Source organism: Ursus maritimus, unplaced genomic scaffold (genome assembly GCF_017311325.1).
Source record: "Ursus maritimus isolate PB19 unplaced genomic scaffold, ASM1731132v1 scaffold_31, whole genome shotgun sequence".
NCBI classification, from domain to species: Eukaryota; Metazoa; Chordata; class Mammalia; order Carnivora; family Ursidae; genus Ursus; species Ursus maritimus.
In genome coordinates, this window is record NW_024425675.1 from 19,943,425 (window position 1) to 19,964,106 (window position 20,682).

General features: G+C 46.9%; 1 protein-coding gene across 2 annotated transcripts in view; it reads left to right on the plus strand.

Moving 5' to 3' along the window:
* Positions 1-20,682, plus strand: part of FAM107B (family with sequence similarity 107 member B) — a 234,706-nt gene that overhangs the window by 156,455 nt on the left and 57,569 nt on the right. Inside the window, exon 1 of one of the 2 annotated variants that reach the window (XM_040645386.1) lies at positions 3,305-3,402. The exons of the other annotated variant lie outside the window; for it this stretch is intronic. The gene's annotated coding sequence lies outside the window, so the exon portion shown is untranslated. Of the gene's footprint in view, positions 1-3,304; positions 3,403-20,682 lie in introns of those variants that run through there. 2 annotated transcript variants of the gene reach the window in all.

Consider the following 20,682-nt stretch of genomic DNA (forward strand, 5'->3'; position numbering starts at 1 on the left):
AGGTCAGGTTAGGGACTCTATCACCAATATATTGAGTGATTCAAAACCTTTCAGAAGAGTATTTACTTTGTATTGCATTTGGAGAAAGCAAGTGAGGAAAGGCCCTCCATGCCACCTGATAATCCATGTCAGTCCAGGAGCAGAAACCCAAGCAGAGTGCAGTAGTTGCCTAGGCCACTGACCTTTCCTGGACTCCTGTCCACATACAGAATGTAGAATCTACAGGACATCAGACTTGGGCTGAGAGTTTGGTGTTACCTGACCTGACCCTGGGAAGTCTACTCGTGCCCTGAAAATCTAAACTTATTCATTCTACAAACATCTACCATGCACCTACTATATTCCCAGGCACTGTTGGTAGATAGTATGGGTACAAATATAAATAATATCACTCTAATCCATAACCTTAAAGTTCTTACTTCAGGGCTCTACCTACAGTAACTCCAGGAGCCCCAAACCAAACTGGACACTTGATTCTACCTGGATCAAAATTCCCCTAAGATTCCCAGAATGTGAAATATTCAGCCCCAAATAGTGGACTCAGTAAATGGGTGTGGGTGTCTTTTCTTTTAAGAAAGATTTGACTCAAGAAGTTCAAAGAAAAGATTTGATCTCCTCTTACTGGTTTTGTTTGGATTACGTTTCCTGATACAAGGGCAGGGTAATGACAATGAACTTGTGGGCATGTATACCCCAGACTATGGAATGAGATACATATTTCCATTCCTCTCAGAGGGCAGGGGAAATGCTGTGTGGTTACTTACCACATCCAGACACTCTGCCCACTGTCCTGCCATCACAGAAGTTTACCCCAGGCTGCTTTAAGGGGACATTACAGGCTCACTGGTGGATTAGTGCTTTTCCAAGATTAGAATCTAGAATTTAATGCATGTTTCTTGTATTAGTTTGCTCAGGCTGCCGCAACAGTGGCTTAAACAACAAACATTTATTTTCTCACAGTTCGGGAGGCTGGAAGTCCAAGATTAAGATGCCGGTAGGGTTGGTTTCTGGTGAGGCCTCTTCCGGACTTGCACATGGCTGCTTTTTGGCTATGTCCTCACATGACCTCTTCTCTGGGTGTCTTAGAGAGAAGTCTCTGGTGACTCTTCCTCTTCTTATAAGATCACCAGTCCTACCAGATTAGGTCGCCACCTTTACGACTTCATTTAACCTTAATTACTTCCCTAAAGGCCCTATCTCCAAATATAGTCACACTGAGGGTTAGGGGTTCAACATATGAACTTGGAGGGGGGGACACAATTCAGTTCCCAACACTTTTTATATGCCAGATTCTATGTTAAGCATGAGGGTGTATATCTTTACAGAAAGATAGATGTATCAAGTGTAAACTCTGTTCAAGGAGGGCATATATTACAATACAGTGCAATAATGACCAGGCTGTGCTAGGCACAAGAGTGGCAGAAAAGGTCCATCCAGTTTCAGCAAGTCAGGGAAAGCTCAGAGGAAGCTATGTCTCAGAGAGGAAAGGAGCCCTTGGGGGGTGGGGTGGGGTGAAAGCATGCTAGGCAGAGGGGAGGCACGTGGAAGAGCATAACAGGTTATAGATTCTTTCCTCCGTCTTTGTATTCACAGAGCAGGGCCATTCAGCAAATACAGCACTCTGGCTGAGTGAAGCCGAGTGCCTCTGGGGGATATAGGAAGAACACACGGAAGAAGTCAAGGTGATATCAAAAAGTATACTGCCCTACATGATACTGTAGCAAGGAGCTTGGACTTGATTATGTAGCAGGAATTGGGCACTTGTTAAAGGGTTTTAACTTGAGCAGATTTGAGCTTGGAAAGTTCCCCGAGAAGCAGTTTGGAGGAAAAGAGTGTGTGTGATTGGATGCTGGGGACAGTCAGGAGACCATAGTGTGATGACAGATACCAAAGGCCAACCGTGGCAGTGTTGGTGGGATGGGGAGGTGGATATCTAGGCCTCCTGTAGGATTTCTGGGATTTGGGATTGACTCCCTGTGGGGAGGGAAGGTAAAATCTAGGCTGGATCCCAGGTTCTGGTCTGGGGACTGGTAGACCCTTTGTTAATTACAGAAACAACAACAATGCGAGGACAGGAAGCGAAGAAAGATGTGTAGGAAACACTGTGGATAAGTTCACACAGGTCAGTTTCTTGGGCTGGGAAGGAGCTTCTTTCTCTCTAAATTCAAGCGGCAGGTGATTCCTCCCCTTAGTGGGCTTCAGGGACCCTAGGATGGTCAGGCCCTTCAAGGGTGTGGCTTTGGAGCACCTCTGGAGTGAGTAATTTGTTTACTGAAATCGTAATTGATATGTCTGTTCCGTGTGATCATGACCCAAGCTGTTTTAGTCAGAAAAACTTCCCAATAAATAAACCCTTATTCATCTCTTGCCAACAAAATTAAAAAGCTTTTGATCTAAAATCCACCAACCTGTCCTTGTTTGCTACTCCGGATTAGATCTTTCTCATTTTTGTTCCATGTCATGATTCAGGTATATGGTAATCTGAGAGTCTTAGGGTTGGGCAAGAGGCAATTTGCTGGAAGAGAGCTGTAAAAAACGAAAATCAGAGAGGGGAAAAAAGGAGGTGAAACAAACCTTTCCTCCTTGCCCACAAATTAAATCTCCAATTACTCTTTGATGAATGGGGACAGGGAAGGAATATGAGTAAATTCCCAGGTCACTGGGTTTCAAGTCCTGGTTTGACAATAAATTTATACAATTCCAACAAACCTGTTTCCTTTTCTTCTCGATTCCTTTTGAGTTTTCTTCTGTGACGTATTTGCAGGATTTCAGTGGGGACAGTCTCACTAAGCCTCACAAGCCTGAAGTCGAGATGGAGGCCAGACACCCACCAGCGACTACGTGATAGAGACAGAGACAGAAATAGGGAGAGGGAGGGAGAGAAAGATCTTTAATTGTGGGCCTCGTGATCCTACTCCGGCCACCTTCGAGTCCCCATTTGTGTCTCTCATCTGGTGACACTTAGCATTTTTCTTCCAACATTCCCTCTCTTCTTTCCAAGTTTCTGAAGTCAACCAAACACAAACAACAGAAGGAAAAGTCCCGAAACCAAATCCTCAGACTTTCTCCGAGCTCCCGCCTGGCCTGGAGCGTTCCCCTCCCGGCCACGGCGGTCCGGAGCGCGGAGTCCGCAGCCAGCGCGGCGGGGCGGGCCTGGGCGGGGCCTGGGCGGGGCTTCCGCCGTCGCACCCCGCCCCCAGCCCTGCCCCGCCGCTTAATTCGGATGCGCGGGGCCGCGGGGTGTGAAAGAGCCGCCCTGCGCTGGACGGTCCGCCGCTGCCGTCAGAGCCGCCGCCCGCGCCGCCTCGGGGCCGCCCTGAGCTGCCGGGCCGCTGGGCGCCGCCGCGGCTGCCCGGAGCGAGCGCCGGGGAGGGAGCCGCGCGCCTTTGTGAGCGCGCCGAGGTAGGTTCGCCTCCCGCACTTACTTTGCACACAAAGACTGGGAGCTCGGGGTAGGCGGGTACCCGCCGGGGAGACTGCGCGGCCGCCCGCCCAGCCCCGACCCCCGGCCCGAGGGACCCCAGGGCGGAAAGGGCCGCCGGCTTTCTCTCCCCGCGGCCGGCCGTCAGCGCGGCGCGGGCGTTGGGGCGGGGGTCCCTGCGTGCGCTAGAGGAAGACGCGCAGGGCGGTGGGCGTGCGGAGAGCCCCTGCCACCCCGCGCCGTGCCCGGGGAGGGCCTGGGGTGCAGGGCCGGGGCGTGGCAGGGCCCGGCGCTGTGGCCCCCGGCGCGAGGGGCGCTGGGGAGGTGGGGGGCGCCGCGAGGACGGGGAGCCCAGGCGGCCTCTCCGCTCGGCTTATTGTTGCTTCCTCGGCCCTGAAAATGGACAGACCCTGCCTGGAGCTGGATGCGCTGCCCACCGGGAGCGCCGCGCGCGGCCAGATGCCGAGCCCTAGGCACCCGGTTCGCCCCTCGCTGCGCGGGCGCGCTCGGGGTGGTCGCAGCGGGCTCCGGGCCCGGAGCGAGCCTGTGCCTGGGCAGACAAAGGAGGGGCTGCGGGGGGGTTTGCCCTGCTGGTTTAAAGGTGACCGTCGCACTGTTTCCAAACAGTCGGCAAGTAACTTTTCCATTTTTGACTCCTTTACGTTCCCACTCTTCCAGTAAACCCAGCATGTTGGGTGGCGTCTGCAACCCGAGAAGTCCTAAAAATTGGGTTCCCATAATTTCTCTCCAAGCATCTTCGGGTCCCTTGGGGGATGGCATTGCTATGAATGTTTAAGTTTTGACATGCTGCGTAGGGGATGGTAACAGCCCCTTCTGAAATGTGGAGAGAAATCCTGTTGAGAGGGTAAATTGCAGATCTTAATCTCTGCGGCAAGCTACCATACCCTTGCTTTTCTAAAAAAAAAAAAAAAAAAAAAAAAAAAAAAAATCACAAAAAACCCCCACAAAAACCCAAACCCTTCAGTCAATGATAGTAGAGCTAAGTTATTTGATTAGAATGAGTATGATATTAAGGGGAAATACAGAAAAACGGGATGAGGCTTGTTAGACTTTACATTCTTTAACTTGAGGGTTTCTTGCTAACAGGTACCTTGTCTCCTCTGACCACGTCCTTCTGGCCATTACTTTGGAGATATTAGCTGTCCAAGTTGCTTTAAGTTGAAATAGTGCTTGAGGTGCTTGTCTGGAGGCTTCTTAATGTTAGTAGTATCAAGTTTAAAACTTTTAAGTATAAAATGGTGTATGTTTATTATAAAATTGAAAAAATACAGAAAAGGTCACTTACGCCTACCACCCAAGCACACCCTGAGGATGAAGGCATCTTAGCTTGATTTATGGCTTGGCAGCCATGGTGTGATTGTGTGTGTGTGTGAGAGAGAGAGAGAGAGAGAGAGAGAGTGTGTGTGTGTGTGTGTGTGTGTGTGTGTGTGTGCTTGTGAATAAATGAAGGAATTACTGATTCTTAATCTTTACCAGTCACATCAGACTAAAATATATTGAATAACCATAGTCTACAATAGTGGTTTGCCACTTTCACACAGGATTAATACCAACAAGTCGTCTGAAATGTATTTTCTTATAGCCTTACAAGTAACTATCTATACAGAAGGGGAAGGGAAGAAGTAGGAAAACCAAGGTACTTTCCGCTTAATTTGGAAGAATGAACTGACAGAAAAGTTTTAGGGATTGTGTTCTTCAGATTTCAGGAGTAGTTTTTGGATTGACTATTTTTAAAAAAAAATTAAAAAAAATTTCAGCTTCTAAAATATTTAAAAAGCAAAATTCTGTGATTTATGAAACTATGCGATGGAAAGACACTCTTTTTTGTAGAACAAGGAATGACAGAGGTTTTATAGCCAGATGCATGTTTACTTCTGAAAGTAAAAAAAGGATTTCCCTCTGAGTAGTGAGTGGTTTGGAGTGTGTGTGTTCTGTAGAAAAAAGGCCAAAAAACAACACATTGTTCAACTGTAGATTTGGCCCTGAATGCTTTTATTACAAACACTTATTTTCCACTTGTAAACTTTTCGGGCGTTTCATTTCTCCACTTCGCACTTGTGAAAGTTTTGGACATCTTCATTACTCCGTGCAAAGTAAAAAGAGGTCTTGGAGGCAACTGTTTAGAAGTAGATTGATCATGAGGATGATGCAATACTTTTGGAAGTCAGAGAAGATTTTACAAGAAGGAAGTTGTGGCTTCATACTATCAGGTGCAGTCTTTGTTCCTGTTCCTAACTTGGGGCTCCTTGATCAGCATACAGGCTGTAGGAGTTTTTGCCATGCAGTAGTGACTTGTAAGTCCATGTGTGAAGTATGTGGTGCAAAGTATGTCGTCTGCTGTAATGACCGGCGTTCCTTCAGAAATAAGGGGACCCTGCCACATACACAAGTCAAAAGAAACTCAAATAGGAAATGTCAGAATTTTTAGATATTGTTTTCAACCTTCCTGTGGCCTTGGACACCATAAGCACTATAAAGCAATGTAAGCCCAGCTGGAATAGAGGTCAAAGTTGAGTAGCTTTGCCTTTTTTAGTAATGTTGCTTTGAGGGAAGGAGAGAAAAGTTTGGGAGTGGTCCTGTGTCATGGACTTGCTATGGCTGTTTGTGATGGCCAGCCTCTTACCTCGGTGAAATGCAGAATCCATTCTTGGGGTGTTTAAAAGTAGACTTGGTTTGTGTTTTAGAGAAGTACTATGAGAAATCCTATTCCTGAACTGTGGTAGAGTGGGTACTCTTATTCATTTCTTTGTCTTCTCAGTTGTTGAAAATGTCACAAGATAGGGGGAGATTTATACGGATTTTCTTTGGGAGTGGTTGAGGGGTGGAAGACTTTTCTCTGAAAAGAGGGACCCTAGTAGATTAGTAATGGGGCTTTAGTGTTATTAGCGATGTCTTGTCTGCACCTTCTCTCCAGGATTCTGTGCACAGAATGTTTTTAAAAATGGGTCAGGAAATTTGGTTCAGTAAGATCTAGATTTTAGGCATTCGTAGAAGTCCCCAGATATGTTGGGGACTTCTACAGATGTGTTACTCTTTAAGTCTAGAGACAGTAGCTGTGGGCACTGGCCCATTTTGCAACTTACCTTTGGGCATATGTATCAGGAAAGCTTCGGTGCCAACGAGAAGTCTGTGCACAGCCCAGACTGCGTAGCGCTGGGATGACCTGATGAGGCTTCATTTTTTTGTATAATTTCCTTGTCTTATCTTGGCCTATTTTTGCTTTTCCTTTGTGAAAGCAAGTCATTTTTTTCCCCTTTTCATTACTAGTGTAGAAAGTGCTGGGCCTTAACCATCTGAACGTTTCCTTATGCTCAATACTTAGGTAACTGAGTTAAAAAGAAATAGAGGCTTTTACCTACCTGATATTATTGATTTCATTTCACATCAGTAAAATAAATAATTTGTCAAGCCGGTGTAAGTTGCCATTTAGCCATGGTAAGTAGGGGCTATTTCCAAGACTGGTAGGGGAAGCTTTTGCTGTTCATTCACTCCTTTATTTAACACACATTTACTTAGAGCCTCTTCCATGCCGGCACTGGCCTAGCGTTGGGTGTATTGCCGTTGACAAGACTCATGGGGTGGGTCCCTGTCCTCATGGCAGGGCAGGCGTGGACGATATTTAAAGAACTGCACAAAATTACACAAAAGTTGTTTAATGACTGGGGCAGCTAGGTGGCTCTGTCGGTTAAGCGTCCCCCATCAGGTCAGGTCATGATCTTGGCGTCCTGGGACTCCTGGGATTGAGCCCCACCTCAGGCTCCCTGCTCAGCGGGGAGTCTGCTTCTCCCTCTCCCTCCCCTCGCAACCTGCTCCTGCCTTCTCTGTCTCTCAAATACAGAATAAAATCTTTCAAAAAAAGTTGTTTAATGACAGTCAAGTTAACAGCTGTGAGTTAAGGTATCTCTGACGTAAATCACAGCTAAAGCTGAGGGGTCGGGTTTCTGACTGAAAGGTGAAGGCTGGGGAGAGGCATGGGAGGGAAATGTGCGTCACTTGCTCCCGGCTGATCAGTTTAAGAGCCTGCTGGTAGGGGTGTGGCTGCACACCGGAAGAGGACTGTTCATTTTTGTCTAGAAGTGGCTGAGGGGTTGGGGCACTTTCTAGCGTGGAATCCAAGAGAGACAGGGAAACTATGGTATTGTTCTCGTGTTCTTGCTGGAGGTCAACCTCAAGGCCAGGGGCCCTTGAAAGCCGGTTGTGCTGGGGACATGAGGCCCTGAGCTGTTCTGAAGGCTTCCCAGGAGCTGAGGGCTAGTGTCATGCAGGGGAGGGGGGTAACTGACTACACCTCTGCCCGCCAGAAGTTCTGTTACCAAAGAGAAGATAAGACGGGGTTTGTGGGGAACTTGTGGAAAGACTTACTTCATGTTTTTCAAACTCTGGTGAACTGTAGGAAGGAAAACGGAGCGGAGAGGTTCAGAAGAAGGAAGGAATGTTGCTTTAACACTGGGAGGACGCTTTAGCTGTTGTGCCAAAGATTTCACCGGAGGGGAAGCTGTGGGCACCGAGCCTTATAAAGCGGTAGCCATAGTCTGTGCTCTGTGGTGCTGTGTGCATGGGGAACTAGTAGGGAGGCATGGTTTGGTGACAGTAATGTTCCCCCCACACAGTGAAGTCTTGGGGTTCTGTGGTGTGAAGAAAACGCTCATTAAAAAAAATAAAGAACTCCCTCCGCCCTTTAGAGGCATGAAACATCAGGGGCCTCTCGGCTGTCCACAGTGTTTTTCGGCTTATGCTACTGAATCATGAACTCAGTCATTAGAGCGAGAAGTCTTAAATGGGGGGATGGATGCCCAGCCTACTCAACCCAGAATTGGGAAGTCTCCAGAAACAGGATTGAGAAAGTGCAGGTTAGGGACCAGCTATCTGCTTCCTGGCTGGTTGTAGGTACATGTAGTTTGGAGGGTTCTTGATTATCCTTGTTGTTGTCAATGCTGCGGAGCGTCTCCAAGGTACCACTCTGCTCAGTCCCGGCCCTGGGCTAGAGGTGCGATTGGGGAATGGGATGCATTTCTTAATGCGGTGCAGGGGAAGCCAGACACATGTGAATTAGCATCCAGGCTCCAGCTTTGTGACCTGCAGCAAGTCGCAGAACCCCTGGGAGCTCCAGTATCCTCGTGTGGGAGATCTACATCCCTAGCACGGCAAGGGCAAATGCAAGGTCACGAAGCCCTGAATAAATGGTTCCCAAGACATGGGCATTAGGCTGTCGTACCATTGCCCACAGTCTTATAACTCCAATTTTTAGTAACTCCGCGGTAGTGGTGCCAAGATGCTGCCGAGGGACATGTAGGAAAGGGTGAGGGACTTCCCCTCTTCTCTCTTCCCCGGCTCCTCAGGATGCCGTCATATCTCAGGAGTGTTGTAAAGATAACCTGGCTTTGATATTAGAAATGACACGTTCTGTTATATTCTTGGACACAAGGTTTGTCATAATAAAGTGTATAGGAGAGAGGGCTATGACTCTGATGTAAACTTTTCTGTGTCATTATTAACATTTAAAACTCAGCATACTCCTGAGAGTTAAGGTTAAAACTCACATTTTATCCAGGTTTTTCAGGCATCTGGGCCTGTTGCATGCTAATGAGCTTACGAAACTGTACAGTCGTATTATGAACTCCTGCAGTATGAGTGATCAGTTGTTTATGAGGGTCTAATGTGGATGAATTCAAATTTCCATGTCCTGGAGGAAGCTGAGCATGTCATTGTGGATATGTATATGTAGAAAGACTTTCTTCATAATATTCTTTGCCCTTATAACTTAATGTCATTTAAAATAGCTAAAGCTGTGGTCAGAGTTCTTATTTTTCTTGGTGTTTTTAATGGATGCACAGAGTGGTGTAGTGTGTGGGGGGTGGAGAGAGACCTAGATTTCTAAAATTTTCGGAATCTTAAATGCTAACTCCCCATTAATTAGTATGATTTTTGAGCAGGTCATTTATGTCTGTTTTTCTATTTCCTCACCTATAAACTGGAGATAATCACCCTTGCCTGCCTCTCAGAGCTGCCTTGAGGACAAGGTGAAGCTTGCACACCTTATAGCTGGTAGAGCCCCCCCCCCCTCGCCGACTATAAGTTGTCATCCAAGGGACTGCCCTGTGGCTCTCTGGCACTTGGGCCACCCCTTTAGGATAGGGGTGGATCTTAGAAGGCAGAGGAGGCAAGAACAGACAGGGAAAATCAGCTGCACCATCCTTCAGGTTGCTGCCTGAGTGAGAACATGTTACTCTTGCTGGTGGCAAGGAGGCAGCTTGAAGCACTAAAGTGTCACACTTAGAGTTCCACCCGGGTTAACCCATTGACCTAGGAGGGCTTCCATATTCTTATCTGTGAACTAAAAACAGTAAACACAATACTATGATTTTTATTATTACCAACTTTCAGTTCTCAAGGACTTCCTACCTGGCAGGAATTGTGCCAAGTGCTTTATGAGATTTCTTTGGTCAGCAAGTATTTAATGAATTTTCCTCAATGCCAGGCTCTGTGCCAGACTCTAGGGTCCGTGGTGGGGGCAGTGGGCAAGACTAACGAAATCCCTGCGTGCATGGAGATTATCTAGCGGGAAGACAGGCAGTATGTGATTCCAGGGAGTGTCAGTGCTCTAAAGAAACCAATCTGGCGAAGGGGCTGGAGTCTAGCGGGGGGAGGAGGTGGTGTTTTTCATAGGGCAAGGCCTATCTGGGGAGGAGAACTTGAGATCTCAAGGAAGGAAGGGATGAGCCTTGCCCCCCTCTGTCTGTACCAGGGCAGGTGCCAATAACAGCCCAGAAAAAAGAGGAGATTACTCTCGAGGAATGGCAAGAAGGCCCCGGTGGATGGAGCCAGTTGTGGGGATGGGGAGGGATAAGAGGTGAGGTCCCAGTGGGCACTGGCTCATGTGGGGCCCGCAGGCCATGGTCTGGTCAGTCGTGGGAGGGCTCTGAACAGGGGATGGTGGAGCTTGGCCTTGTGTTCTGTACATACCCCTTTGGCCTGGAGTGCAGTGGTAACTGCAGAGGGGCCACCATGGAAGTCCAGAGGCCCAGAATGGGAGCCTCTTGTGAGTCCCCCGGATGTTGTAATGACTGGGATGGGACTGGTGAGAAGTGGTTGGGTACCTGATACAGTGAGATGGAGCCATAAGGACTTGCTAATGGATTGGAGCTAGTATTCGAGAGGGAGTGGAGTCATGAGTGACATCCACACTTTTAGCCTTAGCAGCTGTATGAAGGGTGGCGCCACGCGTGGATATGGGAAACCCGGAGGGGCCAAGGGAGGGTGACGTAGCACTCACAGCAGCCTCTGAGGGTCATACTGATATGATTCCCCTTTCACAGATATGGAAACTGACACTTAGAGAAGGGAAGAGTTTGCCCTGAAACGAACGAAGCTGGGTCAGGATTGGGATCCAAGCCTGATACCCTAACCCAAGCTTGCTTTCTGCTGTAGTCTGTAAAATGTCTGAATTCACTATTATCACGGAGTGGTATGAAAATGCCTGTGCGAACACTTTGGAAACACATCTCTTTTTTGTGTCAGTGTGGCTTTATTGAGGTGTAATTTGCATTCCTACAATTCACCCATTGTCAGCGTGCAGTTCTATTGTCTTCAGTAGATTTGTGCAGTCAAATGACTATCACCCCAGTCGTGTTGGAGATTTTGCAGTCAATTCCTGTTCCCGTCCCCAGTCTTAGGCAACCACTTATCTTTCTTCTGTCTCTAGAATTTTGCTTTTTCTAGAAATTTCATCTACAGAGAATCATACAAGATGTGGCCTTTTGCGTCTGACTTTGTTCGTTTTAACAGAATGTCTTTGCAGTTCACCCACTGCTTTTGAGGAATGTTTTTTTTCCTTTTGTCAGAAAGAGGTGCTCAGTGCTGATGAGAACAATTTCCACTGAGATGGGTCAGTAGTAATAGCTGGCATTTACTGAGCATTTACTGTTATGCCGGGCATGGCGGTGTTCATTGTCTTCTCTGATCTTCCAAGTGATTCTTTGAGGCAGGTAGCATTATTAGTGTTTGACAAATGAGACACTAAAGCGCAGGGAGATTAAAAAGCTTGCCCAAGGTTATGATGAGAGCTGGGATCACACTAGGCCCTTCTCTCTCAGAACTGTGTCTGTGTTCCCTGTGTTGATAACGCATTTAACTTCTTAACTTCAGAAGGGGTTTGGGATCCCAGTGGGAGTAATGCACTTGCCAGGTAAATCCAAAATTATAGTTTTAAGGAGAATATTTATACTGCATTTTTATTTTGGCATTACCATATGGAAATTATAGCGTCTTAAAGTGATTCATTTGTGAAGTAGCTTTCTTTTAGGCATCACATAAGGATGGCGCCAAATTAAAAACACATAATTATGTCATGAGTCAGAGCTTGTGTATTTGAGTAGTGTTTTAAATATTATGTTTACCAGAAATGCCATTTTTGTACAAACTATCCCCAGGCTACTGCCTTATTAATGGATGGAATTTAATTAAGCATGATGCATTTTTCAGGATGTTTATATAATTATACATTAATACATTTTTCCCTCGTTGTAACAATTTGTATTCAAACAGTATTTTTTCCTATTCACATATAATCCATATTGGAAGATTTCATATTCCCTGTTGAAGAGGAGTTCTTTGTGTATCCCCAATATTCTGAAAAATTTCAAAACATTTTCAACACCTCCTCTGTGTTTTTTTGTTTACTTTTTTTTTTTTTTTTGAGATTATCAAGTAGCTTGGTAAGAGCTGGTTATATAATTTTAGCCATCATGAGTGATAGCCCCTTTGGAATCAGGACTAACTTTACATCAGGATTCTGCCCTTGGTTTCTCGTGAGACACGTTACTGGCCTCACAGTTTCCTGACTTTCTAAAATGGAATTACTGTCATTGTTAAACTAACTCTGTAAGTGTGGTACATCTTTCATTTTTTAGGGATTTTTAATTATGGTCCCAGTTTACTAGTTCAACATAGCAAAAAAAAAAGCCGCTCTTCGTGGTAGGATACCTAGTTTGAAGAGTGAAAAAAATTAACAGTTTTGTGTTGTGATCTAAAAAGGTCTCCTTCAGATCTTTAAAAAGTCTCTATCTGGTTAGAACCTCAGGGGAGTCTGCTGTGTTCATTAACCAGTGAAATGGCAGGTCTTCGAAACTGGTGAAAGGGACAAACACCGTTACACAGCCATTGGGACGGTTTGGGGAGCGGCAGGTTAAAAGCCCGATGACTGGAGCTAGAAACTGTGGGAAAGTCGGATTTAGGGACAGAGTTCGAGACCCACAAGGTGCAGTAAAGGAGCCATAATCTTCAGTTGCCATCGCGCTCTGTTCACGTTGACTGTTTGCACCCTGGCTGGACGGCACGTCTCAGCCGCAGAGGCCACCAGCGTGCAGAGCGTGGAAGTTGGAAACAGGCCCCAACCTGTTTCTTTTTCCATTCCAGGCGTGCTTCTGACTGGCCCTACTCGCCGTGGGGAGAGGGGCTGTTAGATTGGAAAGACAAATCAAATAAAATTAAAATTGCAGGGAGTGAAAAGTGATGGACGCTGCATGTGTGAGATGTGTGCCCTTTACACTATGTACATTACCTCCGTTAGATATAGTATATATATAAAAAAGAAAGACAGGAAACAAAAAGAAACCAAACCAAATTCTCCAGGGAATAAAGGCAGGGAAGGTGGAGCGTGGCTCAAGAAGGGAAAAGTGAAGTTGCCACTTGGGTGTTGCTCGAATCTTCTCTCCCGTTGCATAGGTAACTTGCTTGCTTCAGATGCTGATTTTCCTGCTCGGAGCAGTGATTTTATGCTTTTTACATGAATGGGTTTCAGATGAAGCTGGGGGCTGCTGGAAACCTTTGTTAGTAGAGGAACCTGTAACTTTGTTAGTAGAGGAACGATGGCTAGACCTCGTTCTAGGTCACCCCAGGAACGAACTTCCACTTGTTCTACCAACTGTGAGTCTTCAGAATCTTCTTACCTGAGAGTTTCCCCTTCTGGGTGGGGCTGGGTGGGGCCCAGCCGTCCAGACCCCGGTTTCTGCTGATGGGCCCTGCCCTTTCGTTGTGGAGTGGCTGAACGCGAGGTTCCAGAACATCAGACGGCAAGGTCTGGGGGAGGGCAGGGGTCTGTAGAACTCCCATCTCCCCAGCATTGACTTCACTCCCATCAGGTTTCTTCAGACTGGCATTGGAACAAAGGCCACGCTCAATGTCTGATTGTTATGCTTCCTGAAGCTTTTTAACTCAGGAGTAGTTCTTCTCTCCCATCCTTTTCTCCAGAGCTGTTGATTTGGGGAAGAATCACGTCAGTTGTCTTGGAGAGTGGCCTACATTCTGGACTTGGCAGATAGTTTAAACCTGTTCCACTAGTCTCTGTATGTCTGTAAACTGCAAGTTAGCCCTAAAGCTGAATGAGATCCGCATCTCGTTGTTTGGGTAAGATCGGTCTGTTGGTGGTGTGTACTTCATGTGGCGTCACCGGAGGGAAATGTCTGAGTGTCCCCCTTGCAGTGATACTGAGGCGGGTCACTGAGTTTACGCGGTGGCCGCTTGAACCTTTCATTGTGAATTTCCTCATCCTCCTTTCCCCTGATGTCTGTTGATGTCCCCTGAGGACTATTACCCAAACTAAGGGTCTCAGGAGAGGTAGGTGGTCCATTCTTCTTTCATCATGAACATGGTTAGTGAGTGAGGCGGAGTTTAAACTGGCCAGAGGTCTGGGAAAACCAGCCACGTTGATGCAGTGTAGGGACATCTAGAGTATGAATAGAGAAGTAAAGAAAAAGCCTGGCTTTCTCCAGGTATCGCGAATACTTCCTGTCATTAGAGCTAATTACCATTTGCACAATCTTTTATGACTGTTAACTGCATCAGGTGAATTTTATTGTAAGTCTTACTTAGCAGCAGCATTAAGTTCTCTCCTATTGTTTACATAACTCGGGTGCCTGGCCACCACCTAAATTAGGAGATTATGACGTGGGTTTATGAGATAGAATCCGGTGTGATGGTGCGCACCATGGCAGATTATCTTTCTTTTTCAATAATCATTTTAAATCTGACACGGAAGGACATTAAAGCCCGGTCTTTCCTTAGAAAAGGTGTCACTGATGAGTTTAAAACAATGGGAGGAGAATGATAAATCTGAAATAGTTTCTGTTCTGCCCGGATTTAAGAGCAGTGGACCTTTCGTGGCGGCTCTTCGACTTCATTGTTAAGCTCTTTTGCAGGGTTTCCAGCAGGAAGTAATTGAGAGCTCCTTTTATAAAGGAGGGTGGTTACAGCAAATGAATTTAATTTACATGTGCTCCTTCCCTGCCAAGCCGCACCAGGACATACCACACCAGCATCCTGATTTGGGGACAGCCTCAACCTTAGAAAGCCACTGGAATGGAAATATATTGATTCCTCCTATCACAGGCAGGCCTTCCTTGTGCCACCTCGTGTTCCTGGAAACTACTTGTGAGAGGGATCATCACGAAGCAGGTTCTAGGATTCCCATGAGCATGGTCTCACGATGAGGAGTTGTGTCTGTGGCCACACACTTGGTGTCAAATCATGGCTGTGACCAGTAAATCTTAAAAGAAAGGTGTGGGTGGGGCGCCTGGGTGGCACAGCGGTTAAGCGTCTGCCTTCGGCTCAGGGCGTGATCCCGGCATTATGGGATCGAGCCGCACGTCAGGCTCTTCCGCTATGAGCCTGCTTCTTCCTCTCCCACTCCCCCTGCTTGTGCTCCCTCTCTCGCTGAAATAAATAAAATCTTTAAAAAAAAAAAAAAAAAAGAAAGGTGTGGGTACTAGAAAGCTAAAGGAGTTTGAAATTGTAAACCACATCTTGTTGTCAAAGAGGGTTTGAGCTTGGAGAAGCCACAGAGGTCAAGCGATCATCTAACCCAGACTCCTCATTTTTTAGTGAATAATCCAACACTCAGACCTGGCAACTAGCTTGCCTCAGACCACACAGCTAATTACCGGTAGAGTTGGAACTGAACTCAGTCCAGAATGAGGGTCACTAATACTTAATGTGTCTCTTGTGCACATGCTGAATGCTTTATTGCATCATTTTTTTTTGATCCTCATCCAATCCCATGACTATATTTTACCCAAGAGGACACTGGTATATAGAGACCTTCGATGACTAATCCGAGATCACACACAGCTCATACACACTCGTATAGAGAACGTGTGCTTATCCACATTGGGACACTGCCTTTCTCTTCAGCCCTTCTTTCTTTTCCTCCTTCCTTCCTTTTTATTATTTTTTAAACTTTGTTATTCACTAAAAGGATGCCCTGTTCCTTAAAGGCCCATGAACATGGCCATTCTAGGGCCTTCCATATACTCTAAAAATCTACATTAAAAATCTGTAAGCTCTAATTTATTATAATACGGTCAATGGAAAATGAAGCACTTGCCATAAGAACTATGTAAATCATTAATTTGCTTATTTAACAAGTAGTTCTACTTGGCTTCTTAGCAAATTGTGCTCTTAGGTGGTAGATGGTTTAGGACTCTTAAAAGAGGTCTCGGTAGGTTTGAACGGATGACCTTTTTCTTTTGATAAATACCCTGTGGCCAGCCAAAGCTTGAAAGACATAATTCCTTTGATCATTACTTAAAACAAATTGCCCCTCATCCTTCAATTACTGGGAAACATGCCCCAGGCACTGGCTGGTGGAGGGGTATGGGAAGCAGAAGTTTCTGGGATGAGCGCCTAGTCCTCTCCTGCTCCTCCTCCTGTTTCTTTTCTCCTCCAGTCACACCCTGGGAATCCTGTGGCACAGATTTCATCAAGAGCAAGTCTTGTGGGAGCCGGTGGGCGAGGGGTGGTGGGTAGAGAGCAGTGGAGGTGAGTCATCACCCCTCTGGACACGGGAGATGGCGTTTGGTGTTGATTTTCTGAGCATTAGCCTCTTGCTTCTTATAACTGAAGACTCACCTTTTTCTCTGTCCACACTGTCCCCACAGAGCGTGGTGTGGGTGCCACGGAGGCATTTATTAGACCAGTTGGTCTGTGTTATGTGAGTGCAGAGGGAGGGGAAATGTGGAGACCCTGGGGATGTCCAGGGAAAGGTCCACTTGGATGTCTCTTGTACTCCACTCTGTTGGGGATTTTAAACAATTTGTGGTAAAACAAAAACATGGTCGGCTTTGCAGCTGTCCATATACATGCCCAGACTAGGTCTTTTTTTTTTTTTTTTTTGGTTTTGTTTGATTTAAATGCTTCTAAATTGCATTTTTCATGAGCTTCCTGTTTGATTTGTACAGCTGAAATCCGTAATGATTGGATCTACCAAGACCGGGTTTTTGTTTTTTTTTTTCCCCTTTCTCCATTTGCGCTAGAAACAAAACAGCTTACAAATAGAGTCTGGAACATGCTGCATCCATGTGCGTCTCCGTGGGCCCTAGCACATAGCTGACTAACTTCATATACTCCTATTTATAGCCTCTTTAGAATAAGTGTAAAACGTTAGATGTTCCCTCTACCAACCTCATGTCAATTAACATGACTCTTTAAATGGAAATAAATGAGTTTTTACTCACGGTTGAGTCACTTGATAATCTCTTTTAAATGCACACCCACTGTTTCTCAGGAGCGTGTCGCTCCAGTCACGAGCCCATGCTGTCACAGGAGTGACGGGGAGGGGGGAGGGCGGGACAAGGCCTCGAGTGTGGTGCTCTTGCAGGGAAGCTGACTAGACTAGGATCTCCCAGCTCCTTTGTGCACGTGTAGGACTAGAATTCTCTTCCCTCCATCCCTAATTCAGTACCCGTTGCTTTGCTCTCACCCGCCTCGTGTCACCCTGCCTACGGGGAGTCCTGGCAGTGGCCCCCACGGTGGAATTTGAACAAAAACCCAAATCAACACTTAGGGTTTACGGAAACGATGGTGACAACGTCAGTGCAGAAAAAGAATAATGTTAGAAAAAAAGCAACTCGCACAGTTCTGTCATCCTAAAAAACTGCCTTTTTTTTTTTTGGTTGTGCGCATTCTTGGTTCTTGTTCGTACTAATATAAAGTCTTTAAAACCTTAAAAGTAGTTACTCATAACACCCACGAAAGCCTAGGGATTCATTTGAATGTATGAGAACTATCTTTGCTGCCTCTCTTCTGTTCACATTTTGACTGTTAGTGCAAGCAGCTTCCTATGATGAATACATATGTGATTTCAATCTAAATAAATCAATATATAAGAATATATTTTTGTAAAGAAATGTATGAGAATATAGTTCTCTAAGAACAAGTGTATGAGTTCTTTCCATGATTGTGGAAGGATGCTCTTCACATTACCATTCCCTGCAAGGCTTTTTAAAGCGTTGGCTATCATTTATTCCAACACTGACATCCTAGAAAGAATGTGTGCCTTATTTCAGGTAGACCTGGTGGTGTGGGGTAAGTTCTTTCACCTCTGTGAGCTCTAGTTTTCTCATCTCTACCATGTGAATATTAGGCAGGTGATGCCGGTAAAGCCCCTGGCACCGTGCCTCCGTGTAGGTGTGAACAAATGTTAGTGTTCTTCCTTTGCGTGGTCCCGCCACACTGGTGTCTGGATATGACATTGTACAGGATTGTTTTCACTCACCCAGTGGAGTAAAACCGTTCAGCTCCATTGGACTCATTTAGAGTCTGCCCAGGCTTTGGGACGAGTGCCCGCTTCACCTGTACGATCCCGATGGGCCTTCTATGCCTGGAGTGCTGAGGCTGCTTTATAAACAGTGATAGAACAGAGGGATGCGTTAGGAAAATCTGGGTGAGGGGCCAAAGCTGGGACTCTGGGCCTCATGGGAGAGTGGAAGAGAGAACACGGGACCCAAAGGTGTGATGGATATGGCTGTCTTAGCCCACAAATACCAGAGACTGGGCGGCATAAGTAGCGGACATTTATTTCTCATAATTCTGGAGGCTGGAAGTCCAGGATGAAGGTGCTGACAGATTCGGTGTCTGGTGAGGGCCTTCTTTGTGGTTTGCTGATGGGGGTCTTGCTGTATCCTCACATGGCGGAGAGAGAGCTCATCTCTGTGTGTCTCTTCTTCTAAGGGCACTGATCCAATTCACAAGGGCTCTACCCTTGTGACCTAATCACCTCCCAAAGGCCCCACCTCCAGATACCATGACATTGGGCATTAGGGCTTCAACATAAGAATTTTGGAGAGATGTAAACATTCAGCCCATACCAATGGCCAGCATGGACAGAGGTTTAAAATCTGTGGACAGGCAAGGTTCTTAGAAACGAAGACATATTCTGCAGAGAAGGTCGGATTTCAGTGGTCCAGCTTGGAAGTGGAAGTAAGGAAGATGTGATGAGTGAGTCGGGAATCTCAGCCAGAGGAGAAAATCAGGTCAGTAGGTCACCATTAACTGGGTGATGCCAAGTAAGGGTTCTTGCCTCGTTCATTTGTGGGTCATGGGCTCCTGTAAACTCAGGGACTGACTGCTAGGTGAGTGGTCCAGGGTCACTGGTTAGTGGCAGGAGAGCAGCCCACCAGGCACCTCATGGGGACGATATACCTTTTGTTTAGTCTGGGATAAGCTCGGTTTGTGTCTTTTATGTCATGTGTAATTATTAGTAGAGCCTTTATCCAGACTCCACAGTGACCTGGTATCACTGACAAATAATTGAGCTTTCCTAGGTACATATCCGTGGCTGCAGATACCTGTTTCTCGTGTGTTTGAATAAAGATCCTTGATCAAAGGTTTGACTGACATGAGGTTCTCTGGGAAGCCCCAGGCTTCCTGCCTCATCAGGGGGAGCTTGGCTACCATCTCTCTGCCTGCTTATTATTTGGATTCTGAAGAACGTTCTGCATTGCATTTTTCAGCGTTCTTTTCTCTCTGGGTGTATGTCTTCAATGACTCTGTTTTGGCAGTGAGCCGTTAGTGCTGCACCCTATAATACAGTCACACCTGGCAGTACCCTGATTGTGCCTCCCCGCCTGGACCTCCTTCGGGGGCCGTGCTTTCCCTGGGGCTCCCTGCAGTGCATAAGCCCCACCTAATGCCTCAGTGGCAGGACTAGGGAAAGGCAGAGAGAAGGAAGAGAGGAGAGAGAGGATGCTTGGCCTCCTTTCACTAGTCAGCCTGATTAGAAGGGCTTTGGGGAGCCTTGACTGCCTGGCAAGTGGGAGAGAGGGAGTGGCGGGAGTGGGTGGGGTAAGCAGGGTTCGGGGCCATCTTGGTCTGTTGATCATGCACCCTGTGTGTGTTTCTTGTTCTCCTCGGCATGGGCGCTCTGTCCCTTCTGGTGAGAGCTTCATTCCCCAGGAGCAGTTCCATGAGCACTAGCCGATGCGGATGTCCGCATCACACAGCATACTGTCCTGTTTTGACACGGCTCCATTGATGATGAGGTGGAGTGAACTCCGGGCCCTTGGGCGCTGTGGGATGAGAGGGCAGAATTCACCTGCACATCTTCCCCCGCCAGGAAGTGCTTTTCCTCCTTTGGGTTTCTCTGTGGTTACTTGATCACGGATTGCATTTTTCCGTCTCTGATCCGAAACTCCGAGGACGGAGATCTTGGCCTGCAGAGTGCCTCTTCCTAAGTTCTGCTGCTGTGCCAGGTCAGACACTGATGGACGGGGTTCAGACTGTGTGGAAGCTGGGCGGGCTTCAGTCCTGCCGTTCATCAAGAGCACGGAGAGTGTGCGGCCTCTTTGTTCAGCCTCTGTATCAGCCTCAGTGTGTGTCAGCATCGAGATCTGCATGAGTGCTAGGAGCTCCTTTTCAAAGGCATCCGTTTACATCCGGTTTTGTATCATTTTAGTCCCATATTTCCTGAGCTTAAAACCCTCCCTTCCAAGGACTTGCCTTGAAACCCCCCAACACCACCAATACTTCCAACAGATCCTTTTAGGGGAAAGCGCTGTTCTGTACTTTAGGCTGTGTCCCCTGGCCCCGGATCTCAAGAAGTGGCCTTGGGATACGTTGCGGAGTGTCCCAACCACACGGAAACACAGATGGATGAGCCTCCTAGGGAGCGGACGATGTGTGTCTGTGTGTCTGCCTTCCCTCTGCTTCGGTTGCTTGCTTCCGTTATGAACTCTTCCCCCCACTTCGAGGCAGCTGGTGCTGGCAACTGAACGTGCAGGTTGGTGGGGCCAAGCCTCTCCTTCTTCCTCCATCCCCACTCATCCTTTCTTTGTGATTCAGGGTGGGGTGGGGGTCAGGCCACAACTTCGGTGACCCTTGTGAAAAAAAAAATAAATGGAGAGCTACACAACAAGCTTGTGGGTGGGAGGCTGCGTGCCCAGGAAGCTGAGCTTGCATCCTGTTTTGGG